Source organism: Aristolochia californica, unplaced genomic scaffold, assembly GCF_029961685.1.
Source record: "Aristolochia californica isolate CCGP_79_NKW_82.1479 unplaced genomic scaffold, dmAriCali1.0.hap1 SCAF_14, whole genome shotgun sequence".
NCBI lineage: Eukaryota > Viridiplantae > Streptophyta > Magnoliopsida > Piperales > Aristolochiaceae > Aristolochia > Aristolochia californica.
The window spans coordinates 20,434,849-20,456,946 of record NW_027181815.1 but is presented as its reverse complement, the minus strand read 5'-3'; positions in this window follow the sequence as shown (position 1 = coordinate 20,456,946).

Below are 22,098 nucleotides of genomic sequence, written 5' to 3'. Positions count from 1 at the left end.
TTTGTTATCCACGTTGGGGAAATTCCATAGGTACAACCCCAAATAGCTTGGTGGAATTTAATAAGAAAGAGATTCCTAATTGATCCTAACATGTTTTAAATGTGGTGGATATGCATGCCAAAAATATGTTAAAACTGCAAATGACCTAATGATCCAAAAATTTGGAGTAGAAAAAATTAAAATTCTCAAGATAACTGCGGTGAGATATTAACCAGAACCAAACAACCTACTTTTTTGCAAATTTTACAAAAAAGAAGACCTAAAAAATCACAGATACTTTTTGGAATTATCTCTCTCAGCATTTTTGCATTTCCATTTGGGATATTCAATTTTTTATTTCAAACTTGAGTTTTTCACTCTCCCAGTTTTCTCGTAAACAAAAAGACAAGGCAAATAAAGATCACAACAAAATGGAAGCTTTAGTGTTTTTGTATGCAAAACAATTTGGAAACTATAATAAATGTGAGAGAAAAAAATTACTTTCATGCACTAAAAATGAACTCTAAAGTTTTGTTATCCATGTTAGGGAAATTCCACTGGTACAACCCCAGGTAGCTTGGTGGAAGTTTATAGGAAAGAGATTCCTAATTGATCCTAACATGTTTTAATTGTGGTGGATATGCATGCCAATAACATGTTGAAGATGCAAATGACCTAATGATCCAAAAAAATTTAGGAGTAGAAAAAATTAAAATTCTCAAATTAATGTGCGGTGGGATATTTACCAGAACCAAACAACCCACTTATTGCCTATTTTAGAGCTTATGTATGCAAAAGAATATGACAACTATAATAAATATGATTGAAGAAAATTATTTTCACGCACTAAAAATGAACATCAAAGTTTTGTTATCGACGTTGGGGAAATTCCACTGGTACAACCCCAGATAGCTTGGTGGAATTTTATAAGTAAGAGATTCCTAATTGATCTTAACATGTTCTTAAATGTGGTGGATATGCATGCCAGAAACATGTTGAAAATGCAAAAGACCTAATCATCCAAAAATTTCAAGGAGTAGAAAAAATTAAAATGCTCAAGTTAACGTGCGGTGGAATATTTTCCTGAACCAAACATCCTACTTTTTGCCTATTTAACAAAAAACCGGACATAAAAAATCCCAGATAATTTTTGGAATTATCTCTCTCCGCAATTGTGGCTTTCCATTTTGAATGTTCAATTTTTTTTTTCAAACTTGAGTTTTTCAATCTCCCAGTTTTCTAGTAAACTAAAAGATAAGGCAAATATAGATCACAACAAAATGGAAATGTTAGAGTTTATGTATGCAAAAGAATTTGAAAACTATAATAAATGTGAGTGAAGCAAATTATTTTCATGCACTAAAAATGAACACCAAAGTTTTGTTATCCACGTTGGGGAAATTCCACTGGTACAACCCCTGATAGCCTGGTGGAATTTTATAAGAAAGAGATTCCTAATTGATCCTAACATGTTTTAAATGTGGTGGATATACAGGATAGGAACATGTTGAAGATCCAAATGACCTAATGGTCCAAAAATTTCAAGGACTAGAAAAAATTAAAATTCTCAAGTTAACGTGTGGTGGGATATTTACTAGAGCCAAACAACCCACTTTTTGACTATTTTACGAAAAAGCAGACCTAAAAAATCACAGATACTTTTTGGAATTATCTCTCCAACCATTTGTGCATTTCCATTTTGGATGTTCAATTTTTTTTTTCAAAATTGAATTTTTCACTCTCCCAGTTTTCTCGTAAATAAAAAGATAAGGCAAATATAGATCACAAAAAAATGGAAATTTTAGAGTTCATTTATGCAAAAGAATTTGAAAACTATAATAAATGTGAGAGAAGAAAATTATTTTCACGCACTAAAAATGAACTCCAAAGTTTTGTTTTCCACGTTTGGGAAATTCCATTACTACAACCCTAGGTAGGTTGGTTGAAGTTTATAGGAAAGAGATTCCTTATTGATCCTAACATGTTTTAAATGTGGTGTATAAGCATGCCAATAACAAGTTGAAGATGCAATTGACCTAATGATCCAAAAATTTCAAGTAGAAAAAATAAAAATTATCAAGTTAAGATGCGGTGGGATATTTACCATAACCAAACAACCAACTTTTTGCCTATTTTACAAAAAAGTGGACCTAAAAAATCACATATACTCCTTGGAATTATCTCTCTCAGCACTTGTGCATTTCCATTTTGGAAGTACAATTTTCTTTTTCAAACTTGAGTTTTCCACTCTCCCAATTTTCGTCATAAACAAAAAGATAAAGCAAATGTAGATCACAACAAAATGGAAATTTTTGAGTTTATGTATGCAAAAGAATTTGAAAACTATAATAAAATTTAGTGAAGAAAATTATTTTCACGCTCTAAAAATGAACACCAAAGTTTTGTTATCCACGTTGGGGAAATTCCACTGGAACAACCCCAGATAGCTTGGTGGAATTTTATAAGCAAGAGATTCCTAATTTATCCTAACATGTTTTTAAATGTGGGGGATAAGCATGCCAGAAACATGTTGATGATGCAAATGACCTAATCATCTAAATATTTCAAAGAGTAGAAAAATTAAAATTCTGGAGTTAACGTGCGGTTGGATATTTACCAGAGCCCAACTACCCACTTTTTGCCTTTTTTAAAAAAAAGCGGACCCAAAAAATCCCAGATACGTTTTGGAATTATCTCTCTCAGCATTTGTGTATTTCCATTTTGGATGTTCAATTTTTTTTTTCAAACTTGAGTTTTTCACTGTCCCAGTTTTCTAGTAAACAAAAAGTTAAGGCAAATATAGATCACAACAAAATGAAAATTTTAGAGTTTATCTTTGCAAAAGAATTTGAAAACTTTAATAAATGTGACTCAAGAAAATTATTTTCACGCACTAAAAATAAACACAAAAGTTTTGTTATCCACGTTGGGAAAATTCCACTAGTACAACCCCAGAAAGCTTGGTGGAATTTTATAAGAAAGAGATTCCTAATTGATCCTAACATGTTTTTAAATGTGGTGGATAGGCATGCCACAAACATGTTGAAGATGCAAATGACCTAATCATCCAAAAAATTCGAGTAAAAAAAATTAAAATTCTCAAGTTAACGTGCGGTGGGATATTTACCATGTTGAAGATGCATATGACCGAATGATCCAAAAATGTCAAAGAGTTGAAAAAATTAAAATTCCCAAGTTAACGTGCGGTGGGATATTTACTAGAGCCAAACAACCAACTTTTTGCCTATTTTAAGAAAAATCGGACCTAAAAAATCACAGATACTTTTTGAATTATCTCTCTCAGCATTTGGGAATTTCCATTTTGTTTGTTCAATTTTTTTTTTCAAAATTGAGTTTTTCACTCTCCCTGTTTTCTCGTAAACAAAAAGATAAGGCAAATATAGATCACAACAAAATGAAAATTTTAGAGTTTATGTATGCAAAAGAATTTGAAAACTATAATAAATGTGATTGAAGAAAATTATTTTCACGCACTAAAAATGAACACCAAAGTTTTGTTACCCACGTTTGGGAAATTCCACAGGTACAACCCCAGACAGCTTGGAGGCATTTTATAAGAAAGAGATTCCTAATTGATCCTAACATGCTTTAAATGTGGTGGATATGCATGCCAGAAACATATTGAAGATGCAAATGACCTAATGATCCAAAAATTTCAAGGAGTAGAAAAAATTAAAATTCTCAAGTTAACGTGCAGTGGGATATTTACTAGAGCCAAACAACTCATTTTTTGCCTATTTTAAAAAAGAGCGGACCAAAAAAATCACAGATTCTTTTTGGAATTATCTCTCCATGGATTTGTGCATGTTCAATTTTTAAAAAAAATTGAGATTTTCACTCTTCCAGTTTTCTCGTAAACAAAAAGATAAGGCAAATATAGATCACAACAAAATGGAAATTTTAGAGTTTATGTATGCAAACGAATTTGAAAACTATCATAAATGTAAGTGAAGAAAATTATCTTCACACACTAAACATGAATACCAAAGTTTTGTTATCTACGTTGGGGAAATACCACTCGTACAACCCCATATAGCTTGGTGAAATTTTATAAGAAAGAGATTCCTAATTGATAATAACATGTTTTAAATGTGGTGGATATGCATGCCAGAAACATGGTGAAGATGCACATGACCAAATGATCCAAAATTTTTATATAGTACAAAAAATTAAAATTCTCAACTTAATGTGCGGTGCGAAATTTACCAAAGCCAAACAACCCACTTTTTGCTTATTTTACAAAAAAGCGGACCAAAAAAATTTCAGATACTTTTCGAAATTATCTCTCTCAGCATTTGTTTATTTCCATTTTGGATGTTCAATTTTTTTTTACATACATGAGTTTTTCACTCTCCCATTTTTCTCGTAAAAAAAAAGATAAGGCAAATATAGATCACAAAAAAATGGAAATTTTAGAGTTTATGTATGCAAAAGATTTTGAAAACCATAATAAATGAAATTGAAGAAAATTATTTTCACGCACTAAAAATGAACACCAAAGTTTTGTTATCCACGTTGGGGAAATTCCACTAGTACAACCCCAGATAGCTTGGTGGAATTTTATAAGAAAGAGATTCCTAATTGATCCTACCATGTTTTAAATGTGGTGCATATGCTTGCCTGAAACATGTTGAAGATGGAAATGACCTAATTATCCAAAAATTTCAAAGAGTAGAAAAAATTAAAATTCCCAAGTTAACATACGGTGGGATATTTATTACAGCCAAACAACCCACTTTTTGCCTATTTTAAGAAAAGGCGAACCTAAACAATCACAGATACTATTTGGAATTTTCTCTCTCAGCATTTGTGCATTTCCATTTTATATGTTCAATTTTTTTTTCAAAATTGAGTTTTTCACTCTCCCAGTTTTCTCGTAAACAAAAGGATAAGGCAAATATAGATCACAACAAAATGGAAATTTTAGAGTTTATGTATGCAAATGAATTTGAAAACTATAATAAATGTGAGTGAAAAAAATTATTTTAACACACTAAAAATGAACACCAAAGTTTTGTTATCCACATTGGGGAAATTCCACTGGTACAACCCCAGATAGCATGGTGGAATTTTATAAGAAAGAGATTCCTAATTGATCATAACATGTTTTAAATGTGGTGGATATGCATGCTAGAAACATGTTGAAGATGCAAATGACCTAATCATCCAAAAATTTGGAGTAGAAAAAATTAAAATTCTCAAGTTAACGTGCAGTGGGATATTTACCAGAGCTAAACAACCCACTTTTTGCCTATTTTACAAAAACGTGGACCTAAAAAATCACTTATACTTTTTGGAATTATCTCTCTCAGCTTCTGTGCTTTTCTATTTTGGATGTTCAATTTTTTTCAAACTTCAATTTTTCACTCTCCCAGTTTTCTCGTAAACAAAAAGATAAGGAATATATAGATCACAACAAAATGGAAATTTTGGAGTTTATGTATGCAAAAAAATTTGAAAACTACACTAAATGTGAGTGAAGATAATTATTTTCACACACTAAAAATGAACACCAAAGTTTCGTTATCTACGTTAGGGAAATTCCACAGGTACAACCCCAGATAGCTTGGTGGAATTTTATAAGAAAGAGATTCCTAATTGATCCTATCATGTTTTTAAATGTGGTGGATATGCATGCCAGAAACATGTTGAAGATGCAAATGACCTAATCATCAGAAAATTTCAAGGAGTAGAAAAAATTAAAATTCTCAAGTTAACAAGCGGTAGGATATTTACCAGAGCCATACAACCCACTTTTTGCCTATTTTACACAAAAATGGACCTAAAAAATCACAGATACTTTTTGGAATTATCTCTCTCAGCATTTGTACATTTCCATTTTGGATGTTCAATTTTTTTTTCGAACTTGAGTTTTTCTCTCTCCCAGTTTTCTCGTAAAAAAAAAGATATGGCAAATATAGGTAACAACAAAATGCAAATTTTTGAGTTTATGTATGCAAAAGAATTTGAAAACTGTAATAAATTTGAGTGAAAAAAATTATTTTCACGCACTAAAAATGAACACCAAAGTTTTGTTATCCACGTTGGGGAAATTCCACTGGTACAACCCCAGATAGCTTGGTGGGATTTTATAAGAAAGAGATTTCTAATTGATCCTAACATGTTTTAAATGTGGTGGATATGCATGCCAGAAACATGTTGAAGATGCAAATAACTTAATGATCCAAATATTTCAAGGAGTAGAAAAAATTAAAATTCTCAAGCTAACGTGTGAGCCAAACAACACACTTTTTTCCTATTTTACAAAAAAGTGGACCTAAAAAGTCACAGATACATTTTGGAATTATCTCTCTCAGCATTTGTTCATTTCCATTTTGGATGTTCAATGTTTTTTCTCAAACATGGGTTTTTCACTCTCCCAGTTTTCTCGTAAACTAAAAGATAAGGCAAATATAGTTCACAACAAAATGAAAATTTTAGAGTTTATGTATGCAAAAGAATTTGAAAACTCTAATAAATCTGATTGAAGAAAATTATTTTCACGCACTGAAAATGAACACCAAAGTTTTGTTACGTTGGGGAAATTCCTCTGGTACAACCCCAGATATCTTGGTGGAATTTTATAAGAAAGAGATTGCTAATTGATCCTACAATGTTTAAAATGTGGTGGATATGCATGCCAGAAACATGTTGAAGATGCAAATGACCTAATCATCCAAAAATATCAAGGAGTAGAAAAAATTAATATTCCCAAGTTAACGTGCGGTGGGATATTTTCCAGAGCCAAACAACCGACTTTTTGCCTATTTTTAAAAAAAGTGGACCTAAAAAATCACAGATACTTTTTGGAATTATCGCTTCGAGCATTTGTGCATTTCCATTTTGGATGTTCAATTTTTTTTTTCAAAATTGAGTTTTTTCTCTCCGATTTTTCTCGTAAACAAAAAGATAAGGCAAATATAGATCACAACAAAATGGAAATTTAAGAGTTTACGTATGCAAAAAAATTTGAAAACTATAATAAATGTGAGTGAAGAAAATTATCTTCACGCACTAAAAATGAACACCAAAGTTTTGTTCTCTACGTTGGGGAAATTCCACTCGTAAAACCCAAGATAGCTTAGTGGAATTTTATAAGAAAGAGATTCGTAATTTATACTAACATGTTTTAAATGTGGTGGATATGCAGGCCAGAAACATGTTGAAGAGGCAAATGACGTAATCATCCAAAAATTTCAAGGATTTGAAAAAATTGAAATTCTCAAGTTAACGTGCGGTGGGTTATTTACCATAGCTAAACAACCAAATTTTTTCCTATTTTTCAAAAACGCGGACATAAAAAATCACTGATACTTTTTGGAATTATCTCTCTCAGCATTTGTGCATTTCCTTTTTGGATGTTCAATTTTTTTTTTCAAACTTGAGTTTTTCAGTCTCCCAGTTTTCTCGTAAACAAAAACATAAGGCAAATATAGATCACAACAAAATGGAAATTTTAGAGTTGATGTATGCAAAAGAATTTGAAAACTATAATAAATGTGAGTGAAGAAAATTATTATCATGCACTAAAAATGAACACCAAAATTTTGTTATCCACGTTGGGGAAATTCCACTCGTCCAACCCCAGATAGCTTGGTGGAATTTTATAAGAAAGAAATTCCTAATTGATACTAACATGTTTTAAATGTGGTGGATATGCATGCCAGAAACATGTTGAAGATGCAAATGACCTAATGAACCAAAAATTTTGAGTAAAAAAAATTAAAATTCTCAAGTTAACATGCGGTGGGATATTTACTAGAGCCAAACAACCACTTTTTTCCTATTTTACAAAAAAGCGGACCTAAAACATCCCAGATACTTTTTGGAATTATCTCTCTCAGCATTTGTGCATTTCTATTTTGGATGTTTAATTTTTTTTTTCACACTTGAGTTTTTTACTCTCCCAGTTGTCTCGTAAACAAAAAGATAAGGCAAATATAGATCACAACAAAATGGAAATTTTAGAGTTTATTGGTGCAAAAGAATTTGAAAACTATAATAAATGTGAGTGAAGAAAATTATTTTCACGCACTAAAAATGAACACCAAACTTTTGTTATCCACGTTGGGGAAATTCCACTGGTACAACCCCAGATAGCTTGGTGGAATTTTATAAGTAAGAGATTCCTAATTGATCCTAACATGTTTTAAATGTGGTGGATATGCATGCCAGAAATTTTTTGAAGAGGCAAATGACCTAATGATCAGAAAAATTCAAGGAGTAGAAAAAATTAAAATTCCCAAGTTAATGTGCGGTGGAATATTTTCCAGAGCCAAACAACCGACTTTTTGCCTATTTTAAAAAAAAGCGGACCTAAAAAATCAAAGATACTTTTTGGAATTATCTCTCTAGGCTTTTTTGCATTTCCATTTTGGATGTTCAATTTTTTTTTTTCAAAATTCAGTTTTTTACTCTCCGATTTTTCTCGTAAACAAAAAGATAAGGTAAATATAGATCACAATAAAATGAAAATTTTAGAGTTTATGTATGAAAAAAAATTTGAAAACAATACTTAAGGTGAGTGAAGAAAATTATTTTTACACACTAAAAATGAACACGAAATTTTCGTTATCCACGTTAGGGAAATTCCACCGGTACAACTTAAGATAGCTTGGTGGAATTTTATAAGAAAGAGATTCCTAATAGATCCTATCATGGTTTTAAATGTGGTGGATATGCATGCCAGAAACTTGTTGAAGATGCAAATGACCTAATCATCAAAAAATTTCAAGGATTAGAAAAAATTAAAATTCTCAAGTTAACGTGCGGTGGGATATTTACCAAAGCCAAACAACCCACTTTTTACCTATTTTCAAAAAAGGCGGACCTAAAAAATCACAGATACTTTTTAGAATTATCTCTCGCAGCATTTGTGCATTTCCATTTTGGATGTTCAATTTTTTTCTTAAAACTTGAGTTTTTCCCTCTCCCTGTTTTCTCGTAAACAAAAAGATAAGGCAAATATAGATCACAAATAATTGGAAATTTTAGAGTTTATGTTTGCAAAAGAATTTGAAAACTATACTAAATGTGAGTTAAGAAAATTATTTTCACGGACTAAAAATGAACACCAAAGTTTTGTTATCCACGTTGGGGAAATTCCAATGATACAACCCCGGATAACTTGGTGGAAATTTATAAGAAAGAGATTCCTAATTGATCCTCACATGTTTTTAAATGTGGTGGATATGCATGCCAGAAACATTTTGAAGATGCAAATGACCTAATGATCCAAAAATTTCATGGAGTAGAAAAAATTAAAATTTCCAAGTTAACGTGTTGTGGGATATTTACCAGAGCCAAACAACACACTTTTGCCAATTTTACAAAAAAGCGGACCACAAAAATCACAGAAACATTTTGGAATTATCTCTCTCAACATTTGTTCATTTCCATTTTGGATGTTCAATTTTTTTTTTCAAACTTGGGTAAAATTTTCACTCTCCCAGTTTTCTCGTAAACAAAAAGATAAGTCAAATATAGATCACAACAAAATGGAAATTTTAATGTTTATGTATGCAAAAGAATTTGAAAACTATAATTAATCTGGTTCAAGAAAATTATTTGCACGCACTAAAAATGATCACCAAAGTATTGTTATCCACGTTGGGGAAATTCCTCTGGTACAACCCCAGATATCTTGGTGGAATTTTATAAGAAAGAGATTCCTAATTGATCCTAACATGTTTTAAATGTGGTGGATATGCATGCCAGAAACATGTTGAAAATGCAAATGACCTAATCATCCAAAAATTTCAAGGAGTAGAAAAAGTTAAAATTCCGATGTTAATGTGCGGTGGGATATTTTCTAGAGCCAAACAACAGACTTTTTGCTTATTTTAATAAAAAGCGGACCTAAAAAATCACAAATACTTTTTGGAATTATCTTTCCAGGCATTTGTGCATTTCCATTTTGGATGTTCAATTTTTTTTTTCAAAATTGAGTTTTTACTCTCCGTTTTTTCTTGTAAACAAAAAGATAAGGCAAATAAAGATCACAACAAAATTGAAATTTTGGAGTTGATGTATGCAAAAAAATTTGAAAACTATAATAAATGTGTGAGAAGAAAATTATCTTCACGCACTAAAAATGAAGACCAAAGTTTTGTTATCTACGTTGGGGAAATTCCACTAGTACAACCCCAGATAACTTGGTGGAATTTTATAAGAAAGAGATTCCTAATTGATACTAACATATTTTAAATGTGGAGGATATGCAACCCAGAAACATGTTGAAGATGCAACTGACCTAATGATCCAAACATTTCAAGGAGTAGAAAAAATTAAAAATCTTAAGTTAACGTGCGGTTGGATATTTACCTGAGCAAAACAACCCACTTTTTGCCTATTTTACAAAAAAGCGGACCTAAAAAATGAAAGATACTTTTTGGAATTATCTTTCTCAGCATTTGTGCTTTTCCATTTTGGATGTTCAATTTTTTTTTTCAAACTTGAGTTTTTCACTGTCCCAGTTTTCTCGTAAACAAAAAGATAAGGCAAATACAGATTACAAAAAAATGAAAATTTTAGAGTTTATGTATGCAAAAGAATTTGAAACCAATGTGAGTGAAGAAAATTATTTTCATGCACTAAAAATGAACACCAAATTTTTGTTATCCACGTTGGCGAAATTCCACTCGTACAACCCCAGATAGCTTGGAGGAATTTTATAAGAAAGAGATTCCTAATTGATCCTAACATGTTTTTAAATGTGGTGGATATGCATGCTAGAAACATGTTGAAGATGCAAATGACCTGATCATCCAAAAATTTCATGGAGTAGAAAAAATTAAAATTCTCAAGTTAACGTGCGGTGGGATATTTAGTACAACCAAACATCCCACATTTTGCCTATTTTAGAAAAAAATGGACATAAAAAATAACATATACTTTTTGGAAATATCTCTCTCCGCATTTGTACTTTTCCTTTTTTTATTTTCTTTTTTTTTTCAAACTTGAGTTTTTCCCTCTCCCAGTTTTCTTGTAAACTAAAAGATAAGGCAAATATAGATCACAACAAAATGGAAATTTTAGAGTTTATGTATGCAAAAGAATTTCAAAACTATAATAAATGTGAGTGAAGAAAATTATTATCTCGCACTAAAAATGAACACCAAATTTTTTTTATCCACGTTGGGGAAATTCCACTGGTACAACCCCAGATAGCTAGGCAGAATTTTATAAGAAAGAGATTCATAATTGATCCTAACATGTTTTTAAATGTGGTGGATATGCATGCCAGAAAAATGTTGAAGATGCAAATGACCTAATGATCCAAAAATTTCAAGGAGTAGAAAAAATTAAAATTCTCAAGTTAAAGTGAGGTGGGATATTTACTAGAACCAAACATCCCACTTTTTGCCTATTTTACAAAAAAGCAGACATAAAAAATCACATATACTTTAAGGAATTATCTCTCTTCGTATTTGTGCATTTCCATTTTGGATGTTCAATTTTTTTTTTCAAACTTGAGTTTTTCGCTCTCCCAGTTTTCTCGTAAACTAAAAGATAAGGCAAATATAGATCACAACAAAATGGAAATTTTAGAGTTTATGTATGTAAAAGAATTTGGAAACTATAATAAATGTGAGTGAAGAAAATTATCTTAACGCACTACGAATGAACACCAAAGTTTTGTTGTCCACGTTTGGGAAATTCCACTGTTACAACCCCTGTTAGCTATGTGGAATTTTATAAGAAAGAGATTCCTAATTGATCCTAACATGTTTTAAATGTGGTGAATATGCATGCCAGAAACATGTTAAAGATGGAAATGACCTAATGATCCAAAAATTACAAGGAGTAGAAAAAATTAAAATTCTCAAGTTAACGTGCGGTGGGATATTTATTAGAGCCAAACAACCCACTTTTTGCGTATTTTACAAAAAATAGGACCTAAAAAATCACAGATACTTTTTGGAATTATCTCTCCAAGCATTTGTGCACTTCCATTTTGGAAGTTCATTTTTTTTTTTCAAAATTGAGTTTTTCACTCTCCCAATTTTCTTGTAAAAAAAAAGATAAGGCAAATATAGATCACAACAAAATGCAAATTTTAGAGTTTATGTATGCAAAAGAATTTGAAAACTATAATGAATGTGAGTGAAGAAAATTATCTTCATGCACTAAAAATGAACACCAAAGTTTTGTTGTTGACGTCGGGGAAATTCCACTCGTACCACCCCAGATAGGTTGGTGGAATTTTATAAGAAAGAGATTTCTAATTGATCCTAACATGTTTTAAATGTGGTGGATATGCATGCCAGAAACATGTTGAAGATGCAAATGACCTAATGATCCAAAAATTTCAAGGAGTAGAAAAAATTGAAATTCTCAAGTTAACGTGCGCTTGGATATTTACCAGAACCAAACTTCCCACTTTTTGCCTATTTTACAAAAAAGCAGACCTAAAAAATCACATATACTTTTTGGAATTATCTCTCTCAGCATTTGTGCACTTCCATTTTGGATGTTCAATTTTTTTTTTTTTCAAACTTGAGTTTTTATCTGTCCCAGTTTTCTCGTAAACAAAAAGATAAGGCAACTATAGATCACAACAAAATGGAAATTTTAGAGTTTGTGTATGCAAAAAAATTTGAAAACTATAATAAATGTGAGAGAAGAAAATTATTTTAACGTACTAAAAATGAACACCAAAGATTTGTTAAATTCCACAGAAACAACCCCAGATAGGTGGTGGATTTTTTTAAGAAATAGATTCCTAATTGATCATAACATCTTTTAAATGTAGTGGATATGCATGCCAGAAACATGTTGAAGATGCAAATGACCTAATCATCCAAAAATTTCAAGGAGTAGAAAAAATTAAAATTCTCAAGTTAACGTCCGGTGGGATATTTACCAGAGCCAAACATCCCACTTTTGGCCTATTTTACAAAAAAGCGGACCTATAAAATCACATATACTTTTTCGAATTATCTCTCTTAGCATTTGTGCTTTTCCATGTTGGATGTTCAATTTTTTTTCCAAACTTGAATTTTTGACTCTCCCAATTTTCTCCTAAACAAAAAGATAAGGAAAATATAGATCACAACAAAATGAAAATTTTACAGTTTATGTAAGCAAAATAATTTGAAAACTATAACAAATGTGTGTGAAGAAAATTATTTATACGCACTAAAAATGAACACCAAAGTTTTTTTATCCATGTTAGTAAAATTTCACAGGTACAACCCCTAATAGCTTGGTGGAATTTTTTAAGAAAGAGATTACTAATTTATCTTAACATGTTTTTAAATGTGGTGGATATGCATGCGAGAAACATGTTAAAGATGCAAATGACCTAATCATCCAAAAATTTCATGGAGTAGAAAAAATTAAAATTCTCAAGTTAACGTGCCACGAGATATTTACATGAGCCAAACAACCCACTTTTTGCCGATTTTACAAAAAAATGGACCTAAAAAATCACAGATACTTTTTGGAATTATATCTCTCAGCATTTGTGCATTTTCATTTTGGATGTTCAATTTTTTTTTCAAACTTGAGTTTTTCACTCTCCCAGTTTTGTCGTAAACAAAAAGATAAGGCAATTATAGATCACAACAAAATGGAAATTTTAGAGTTTATGTATGCGAAAGAATTTGAAAACTATACAAAATGTGAGTTAAGAAAATTATTTTCACACACTAAAAATGAACACCAAGGTTTTGTTTTCCACGTTGGAGAAATTCCACTAGTACAACCCCAGATAGCTTGGTGGAAATTTATAAGAAAGAGATTCCTAATTGATCCTAACATGTTTTTAAATGTGGTGGATATGCATGCCAGAAACATGTTGAAGATGCAAATGACCTAATCATCCAAAAATTTCAAGTAGTATAAAAAATTAAAATTCTCAAGTTAACGTTCGATGGGATATTTACCAGAGCCAAACAACCAACTTTTTGCCTATTTTACAAAAACTCGAAACTAAAAAATCACAGGTACTTTTTGGAATTATCTCCCTCAGCATTTGTGCATTTCCATTTTGGATATTCAATTTTTTTTTTCAAACTTGAATTTTTCACTCTCCCAGTTTTCTCGTAAGGCAAATATAAATCACATCAAAATGGAAATTTTATAGTTTATGTATGCAAAAAAATTTTGAAAACTATAATAAATGTGAGTGAAGAAAATTATTTTCACGCACTAAAAATTAACACCAAATTTTTGTTATCCATATTGGCGAAATTCCACTAGTACAACCCCAGTAGCTTGGTGGAATTTTAAAAGCAAACTTGAATTTTTGACTCTCCCAATTTTCTCCTAAACAAAAAGATAAGGAAAATATAGATCACAACAAAATGAAAATTTTACAGTTTATGTATGCAAAATAATTTGAAAACAACAAATGTGTGTGAAGAAAATTATTTATACGCACTAAAAATGAACACCAAAGTTTTTTTATCCATGTTAGTAAAATTCCACAGGTACAACCCCTGATAGCTTGGTGAAATTTTTTAAGAAAGAGATTACTAATTTCTCTTAACATGTTTTTAAATGTGGTGGTTATGCATGTGAGAAACATGTTAAAGATGCAAATGACCTAATCATCCAAAAATTTCATGGAGTAGAAAAAATTAAAATTCTCAAGTTAAAGTGCAACGGAATATTTACATGAGCCAAACAACCTACTTTTTGCCTATTTTACAAAAAATGGACCTAAAAAATCACAGATACTTTTTGGAATTTTATCTTTCAGCATTTGTGCATTTCCATTTTGGATGTTCAATTTTTTTTTCAAACTTGAGTTTTTCACTCTCCCAGTTTTCTCGTAAACAAAAAGATTAGGCAATTATAGATCACAACAAAATGGAAATTTTAGAGTTTATGTATGCAAAAGAATTTGAAAACTATACAAAATGTGAGTTAAGAAAATTATTTTCATGCACTAAAAATGAACACCAAGGTTTTGTTATCCACGTTGGGGAAATTCCACAAGTACAACCCCAGATAGCATGGTGGAATTTTATAAGAAAGAGATTCCTAATTGATCCTAACATGTTTTTAAATGTAGTGGATATGCTTGCCAGAAACATGTTGAAGATGCAAATGACATAATCATCAAACATGTTGAAGATGCAAATGACCTAATCATCAAAAAATTTCAAGGAGTATAAAAAATTAAAATTCTCAAGTTAACGTGCGGTGGGATATTTACCAGAGCCAAACAACCCACTTTTTGCCTATTTTACAAAAACGCGAACCTAAAAAATCACAGATACTTTTTGGAATTATCTCTCTCAGCATTTGTGCATTTCCATTTTGGATGTTCAATTTTTTTTTTCAAACTTGAGTTTTTCGCTCTCCCAGTTTTCTCGTAAGGCAAATATAGATCACATCAAAATGGAAATTTTAGATTTTATGTATGCAAAAAAAATTAAAAACTATAATAAATGTGAGTGAAGAAAATTATTTTCACGCACTAAAAATTAACACCAAATTTTTGTTATCCACATTGGCGAAATTCCACTAGTACAACCCCAGATAGCTTGGTGGAATTTTAAAAGCAAGAGATTCCTAATTGATCCTAACATGTTTTGAATGTGGTGGATATGCATGCCAGAAACAGGTTTAAGAGGAAAATGACCTAATGATCCAAAAATTTCAAGGAGTAGAAAAAGTTAAAATTCTCAAGTTACATGCAGTGGGTATTTACCATAGCTAAACAACCCACTTTTTGGCTATTTTACTAAAAAATGCACATAAAAAATCACAGATACTTTTTGGAATTATCACCCTCAGCATTTGTGCAGTTCCATTTTGGATGTTCAATTTTTTTTTCAAACTGGAGTTTTTTACTCTCCCTGTTTTCTCATAAACAAAAAGATAAGGCATATATAGATCACAACAAAATGGAAATTTTAGAGTTTATCTATGGAAAAAAATTTGAAAACTATAATAAATTTGAGTGAAGAAAATTATTTTCACGCAAAAAAAATTAACACCAAAGTTTTGTTATCGACGTTGGGGAAATTCCACTAGTACAACTCCAGATAGCTTGGTTGAATTTTATAAGAAAAAGATTCCAAATTGATCCTAACATGTTTTTAAATGTGGTGGATATGCATGTCAGAATCATGTTGAAGATGCAAATGACCTAATGATCCAAAAATTTCGAGTAGAAAAAATTAAAATGCTCATGTTAACGTGCGGTTGGATATTTACCAGCGCCAAACATCCCACTTTTTGCCTATTTTACTAAAAAACAGACCAAAAAAATCACAGATACTTTTTGGAGTTATCTCTCTCAACATTTGTGCATTTCCATTTTCGGTGTTCAATTTTTTTTTTCCAAAATTGAGTTTTTCACTCTCCCAGTTTTCTCGCAAACAAAAAGATAAGGAAATATAGATCACAACAAAATGGAAATTTTACAATTCATGTATGCTAAAGAATTTGAAACCTATAATAAATGTGAGTGAGGAAAATTATTTTCACGCACTAAAAATGAACATCAAAGTTTTGTTATCCACGTTGGGAAAATTCAACTGGTACAACCCCAGATAGCATGGTGGAATTTTATAAGAAAGAGATTCCTAATTGATCCTAACTTGTTTTTAAATGTGGTGGATTTGCATGCCAGAAACATGTTGAAGATGCAAATGACCTAATCATTCAAAAATTTCAAGGAGTAGAAAAATTAAAATTCTCAAGTTAACGTGCAGTGGGATATTTACCAAAAACAAACAACCCACTTTTTGCCTATTTTACAAAAAAGCAGAAATAAAAAATCACAGATACTTTTTGGAATTATCTCTCTCAGCATTTGTGCATTTCCATTTTGGAAGTTCAATTTTTTTTTTCAAACTTGAGTTTTTTACTCTTCCAGTTTTCTCGTAAACAAAAAGAAATGGCAAATAGAAATCAAAACAAAATGGAAATTTTAGAGTTTATGTATGCAAAAGAATTTAAAAATTATAATAAATGTGAGTGAAGAAAATTATCTTCACGCAGTAAAAATGAACACCAAAGTTTTGTTATCGACGTTGGGGAAATTCCACTCGTACAACCCCAGATAGCTTGGTGGAATTTTATAAGAAAGAGATTCCTAATTGATCCTTACTTGTTTTTAAAAGTGGTGGATATGCATGCCAGAAACATGTTGAAGATGCAAATGACCTAATGATCCAAAAATTTCGAGTAGAAAAAATTAAAATTCTTATGTTAACGTGCGGTTGGATATTTACCAGAGCCAAACATCCCACTTTTTGCCTATTTTATAAAAAAAGAAGACCAAAAAAATAACAGATACTTTTTGGAATTATCTCTCTCAGCATTTGTGCATTTCCATTTTTGATGTTATATTTTTTTTTAAAAAAAATTAGTTTTTCACTCTCCCTGTTTTCTCGCAAACAAAAAGATAAGGCAAATATAGATCACAACAAAATGGAAATTTAAGAATTCATGTATGCTAAAGAATTTGAAAACTATAATAAATGTGAGTGAGGAAAATTATTTTCACGCACTAAAAATGAACATCAAAGTTTTGTTATCCACGTTGGGAAAATTGAACTGGTACAACCTAATTGATCCTAAAATGTTTTTAAACGTGGTGGATATGCATGCCAGAAACATGTTGAAGATGCAAATGACCTAATCATCCAAAAATTTCAAGGAGTAGAAAAAATTAAAATTCTCAAGTTAACGTGCGGTTGGATTTTTACCAGAGCCAAACTTCCCACTTTTTGCCTAGTTTACAAAAAAGTAGACCTAAAAAATCACAGATACTCTTTTGGAATTATCTCTCTCAGCATTTGTGCACTTCCATTTTGGATGTTCAATTTTTTTTTTTCAAACTTGAGTTTTTATCTCTCCCAGTTTTCTCGTAAACAAAAAGATAAGGCAAATATAGATCACAACAAAATGGAAATTTTAGAGTTTGTGTATGCAAAAGAATTTGAAAACTATAATAAATGTGAGAGAAGAAAATTATTTTAACGTACTAAAAATGAAAACTAAAGATTTGTTAAATTCCAGAGGAATAACCCCAGATAGCTGGTGGAATTTTTTAAGAAATAGATTCGTAATTGATCATAACATCTTTTAAATGTAGTGGATATGCATGCCAGAAACATGTTGAAGATGCAAATGACCTAATCATCCAAAAATTTCAAGGAGTAGAAAAAATTAAAATTCTAAAGTTAACGTCCGGTGGGATATTTACCAGAGCCAAACATCCCACTTTTTGCCTATTTTACAAAAAAATGGACCTAAAAAATCACATATACTTTTTCGAATTATCTCTCTTAGAATTTGTGCTTTTCCATGTTGGATGTTCAATTTTTTTTCCAAACTTGAATTTTTGACTCTCCCAATTTTCTCCTAAACAAAAAGATCAGGAAAATATAGATCACAACAAAATGAAAATTTTACAGTTTATGTATGCAAAAGAATCTGAAAACTATAATAAATGTGTGTGAAGAAAATTATTTATACGCACTAAAAATGAACACCAAAATTTTTTTATCCACGTTAGTAAAATTCCACAAGTACAACCCCCAATAGCTTGGTGGAATTTTTTTAGAAAGAGATTCCTAATTTATCTTAACATGTTTTTAAATGTGGTGGATATGCATGCCAGAAACATGTTGAAGATGCAAATGACCTAATCATCCAAAAATTTCAAGGAGTAGAAAAAATTAAAATTCTCAAGTTAACGTGCAACGGGATATTTACATGAGCCAAACAACCCACTTTTTGCCTATTTTACAAAAAATGGACCTAAAAAATCACAGATACTTTTTGGAATTATATCTCTCAGTCTTTGTGCATTTCCATTTTGGATGTTCAATTTATTTTTCAAACTTGAGTTTTTCACTCTCCCAGTTTTCTTGTAAACAAAAAGATAAGGCAATTATAGATCACAACAAAATGGAAATTTTAGAGTTTATGTATGCAAAAGAATTTGAAAACTATGCAAAATGTGAGTTAAGAAAATTATTTTCACGCACTAAAAATGAACACCAAGATTTTGTTATCCACGTTGGGGAAATTCCACTAGTACAACCCCAGATAGCTTGATGAAAATTTATAAGAAAGAGATTCCTAATTGATCCTAACATGTTTTTAAATGTGGTGGATATGCATGCCAGAAACATGTTGAAGATGCAAATGACCTAATCATCAAAAAATTTCAAGGAGTATAAAAAATTAAAATTCTCAAGTTAACGTGCTGTGGGATATTTACCAGAGCCAAACAACCCACTTTTTGCCTATTTTAAAGAAACGCAAACCTAAAAAATCACAGATACTTTTTGGAATTATCTCCCTCAGTATTTGTGCATTTCAATTTTGGATGTTCAATTTTTTTTTTTTCAAACTTGAGTTTTTCACTCTCCCTGTTTTCTCGTAAGGCAAATATAGATCACATCAAAATGGAAATTTTAAAGTTTATGTATGCAAAAAAAATTGAAAACTATAATAAATGTGAGTGAAGAAAATTATTTTCACGCTCTAAAAATTCACACCAAATTTCTGTTATCCACATTGGTGAAATTCCACTAGTACAACCCCAGATAGCTTGGTGGAATTTTAAAAGCAAGAGATTCCTAATTGATCCTAACATGTTTTAAATGTGGTGGATATGCATGCCAGAAACTTGTTTAAGAGGCAAATGACCTAATGATCCAAAATTTCAAGGAGTAGAAAAAGTTAAAATTCTCAAGTTAACGTGCGGTGGGATATTTCCGAGAACCAAACAACCCACTTTTTGCCTATTTTACAAAAAAGCGGACATAATAAATCACAAATACTTTTTGGAATTATCTCTCTCAGCATTTGTGCACTTCCATTTTGGAAGTTCAATTTTTTTTTCAAACTTGAGTTTTTCACTCTCCCGTTTTCTCGTAAACAAAAAGATAAGGCATATATAGATCACAACAAAATGGAAATTTTAGAGTTTATGTACGCAAAAGAATTTGAAAACTATAATAAATGTGAGTGTGGAAAATTATCTTCACGCACTAAAAATGAATACCAAAGTTTTGTTATCCACGTTGGGAAAATTCAATTGGTACAACCCCAGATAGCATGGTGGAATTTTATAAGAAAGAGATTCCTAATTGATCCTAACATGTTTTTAAACGTGGTGAATATGCATGCCTGAAACATGTTGAAGATGCAAATGACCTAATCATCCAAAAATTTCAAGAAGTAGAAAAAATTAAAATTCTCAAGTTAACGTGAGGTGGGATATTTCCGAGAACCAAACAACCCACTTTTTGCCTATTTTACAAAAAAGTGGACATAATAAATCACAGATACTTTTTGGAATTATCTCTCTCAGCATTTGTGCATTTCCATTTTGGAATTTCAATTTTTTTTTCAAACTTGAGTTTTTCACTCTTCCAGTTTTCTCGTAAACAAAAAGAAATGGCAAATAGAGATCAAAACAAAATGGAAATTTTAGAGTTTATGTATGCAAAAGAATTTAAAAAGTATAATAAATGTGAGTGAAGAAAATTATCTCACGCATTAAAATTAACACCAAAGTTTTGTTATCGACGTTGGGGAAATTCCACTCGTACAACCCCAGATAGCTTGGTGAATTTTATAAGAAAGAGATTCGAAATTGTTCCTAAAATGTTTTTAAATGTGGTGGATATGCATGCCAGAAACATGTTGAAGATGCAAATGACCTAATGATCCTAATATTTCGAGTAGAAAAAATTAAAATTCTCATGTTAACGTGCGGTTGGATATTTACTAGAGCCAAACATCCCACTTTTTGCCTATTTTACAAAAAAGCAGACAAAAAAAATCACAGATACTTTTTGGAGTTATCTCTCTCAGCAATTGTGCATTTCTATTTTCGATGTTCAATTTTTTTTTTTCCAAAATTGAGTTTTTCACTCTCCCAGTTTTCTCGCAAACAAAAAGATAAGGCAAATATAGTTCACAACAAAATGGAAATTTAAGAAATCATGTTTGCTAAAGAATTTTAAAACTATAATAAATGTGAGTGAGGAAAATTATTTTCACGCACTAAAAATGAACATCAAAGTTTTGTTATCCATGTTGGGAAAATTACTCTGGTAGAACCACAGATAGCATGGTGGAATTTTATAAGAAAGAGATTCCTAATTGATCCTAACATGTTTTTAATCGTGGTGGATACGCATGCCAGAAACATGTTGAAGATGCAAATGACCTAATCATTCAAAAATTTCAAGGAGTAGAAAAAATTAAAATTCTCAAGTTAACGTGCGGTGGGATATTTACCAGAACCAAACAACCCACTTTTTGCCTATTTTACAAAAAAGCAGACATAAAAATTCTCAGATACTTTTTGGAATTATCTCTCTCAGCATTTGTGCATTTCCATTTTGGAAGTTCAATTTTTTTTTTCAAACTTGAGTTTTTTACTCTTCCAGTTTTCTCGTAAACAAAAAGAAATGGCAAATAGAAATCAAAACAAAATGGAAATTTTAGAGTTTATGTATGCAAAAGAATTTAAAAAGTATAATAAATGTGAGTGAAGAAAATTATCTTCACGCAGTAAAAATGAACACCAAAGTTTTGTTATCGACGTTGGGGAAATTCCACTCGTACAACCCCAGATAGCTTGGTGGAATTTTATAAGAAAGAGATTCCTAATTGATCCTTACATGTTTTTAAATGTGGTGGATATGCATGCCAGAAACATGTTGAAGATGCAAATGACCTAATGATCCAAAAATTTCGAGTAGAAAAAATTAAAATTCTTATGTTAACGTGCGGTTGGATATTTACCAGAGCCAAACATCCCACTTTTTGCCTATTTTATAAAAAAAGAAGACCAAAAAAATAACAGATACTTTTTGGAATTATCTCTCTCAGCATTTGTGCATTTCCATTTTTGATGTTATATATTTTTTTTAAAAAAATTAGTTTTTCACTCTCCCTGTTTTCTCGCAAACAAAAAGATAAGGCAAATATAGATCACAACAAAATGGAAATTTAAGAATTCATGTATGCTAAAGAATTTGAAAACTATAATAAATGTGAGTGAGGAAAATTATTTTCACGCACTAAAAATGAACATCAAAGTTTTGTTATCCACGTTGGGAAAATTCAACTGGTACAACCCCAGATAGCATGGTGGAATTTTAT